Source organism: Oncorhynchus keta, unplaced genomic scaffold (assembly GCF_023373465.1).
Source record: "Oncorhynchus keta strain PuntledgeMale-10-30-2019 unplaced genomic scaffold, Oket_V2 Un_contig_3085_pilon_pilon, whole genome shotgun sequence".
Classification (NCBI taxonomy): Eukaryota; Metazoa; Chordata; class Actinopteri; order Salmoniformes; family Salmonidae; genus Oncorhynchus; species Oncorhynchus keta.
The window spans coordinates 58,440-60,000 of NW_026287074.1; the positions used below are offsets into that span (position 1 = coordinate 58,440).

Here is a 1,561-nt window from a genome sequence, read left to right on the forward strand (position 1 = left end):
CATGTGCTTCTTGTCAGTAACAACCACATCATCAACATTAAGGGACTTGTGCTCCTTGTCAGTAACAACCACATCATCAACATTATTAAGGGACATGTGCTCCTTGTCAGTAACAACCACATCATCAACATTAAGGGACTTGTGCTCCTTGTCAGTAACAACCACATCATCAACATTATTAAGGGACATGTGCTCCTTGTCAGTAACAACCACATCATCAACATTATTAAGGGACATGTGCTCCTTGTCAGTAACAACCACATCATCAACATTAAGGGACATGTGCTCCTTGTCAGTAACAACCACATCATCAACATTAAGGGACATGTATGTTATCTATCTATTATCTATGTACCCTGGTCTAATAGACCATCTAGTTCTATAACACCTCATCCTGGTCTAATGGACCATCTAGTTCTATAAAACCTCATCCATGTACCCTGGTCTAATGCACCATCTTCTAGTTGTTTAACATCTCATCCATGTACCCTGGTCTAATGGACCATCTTCTAGTTGTTTAACACCTCATCCATGTACCCTGGTCTAATGGACCATCTTCTAGTTGTGTATCTGTATAACTGTAGCTGTTTTCAGTTGGCTCTCCTGTAGCAGACATTAGACTGACATCTGGTTGTATAACACCTCATCCTGTACCCTGGTCTAATGGCGTCTTCTAGTTGTGTATCTGTATAACTGTTTTAGACTGTAGCAGACATTAGACTGACATCTGGTTAAAGTGTGGGATGTAGGTTTGACATTGTTCGTTCTGAACTGTTTATTCTGGTAGTGGTCCAATAGTCACACTCCCTCTCTCTCTTCTCCCTCTCTCTTCTCTCTCTCTTCTCTCTCTCTTCCCTCTCTCTTCCTCTCTCTCTCTCTTCCCTCTCTCTCCTATCTCTCTCTCTCTCTCTCTCTTCTATCTCTCTTCTATCTCTCTCTCACTCTTCTCTCTCTCTCTCTTCTTTCTCTTATCTCTCTCTCTTCTCTCTCTCTCTCTTCTTTCTCTTATCTCTCTCTCTTCTCTCTTTCTCTCTCTCTCTCTCGCTCTCTCTCTCTCTCTCTGTCTCTTCTCTCTCTCTCTCCTCTGTCTCTTCTCTCTCTCTCTCCTCTCTCTCTTCTCTCTCTCTATCAGGATGATATATAACTCTCTGTCTCTCTCTCCATCAGGACGACAAGTCAACGTTTTCCAGTTTGGAGCTTCCATCCAGCAGGAGGCGCTGTTGATGTTGAGCATCATGGAGGAGTACGACTGGCACATCTTTTCCATAGTCACCTCCAAGTTCCCCGGATACCAGGAGTTTATCAACGTCCTCAAGAGCACCGTGGACAACAGGTACACATTAGCATGTAGCATTATATATAATACACATTAGCATGTAGCATTATATATAATATGCATTAGCATGTAGCATTATATATTATACACATTAGCATGTAGCATTATATATAATACGCATTAGCATGTAGCATTATATATAATACACATTAGCATGTAGCATTATATATAATACACATTAGCATGTAGCATTATATATAATACACATTAGCATGTAGCATTATA

At 40.7% G+C, this 1,561-nt stretch overlaps 1 pseudogene; it reads left to right on the forward strand.

The window, feature by feature from the left end:
- Positions 1-1,167: 1,167 nt before the first annotated feature.
- LOC127923715 (glutamate receptor ionotropic, NMDA 2A-like) overlaps positions 1,168-1,561 on the forward strand; it is a 53,739-nt pseudogene continuing 53,345 nt past the window's right edge.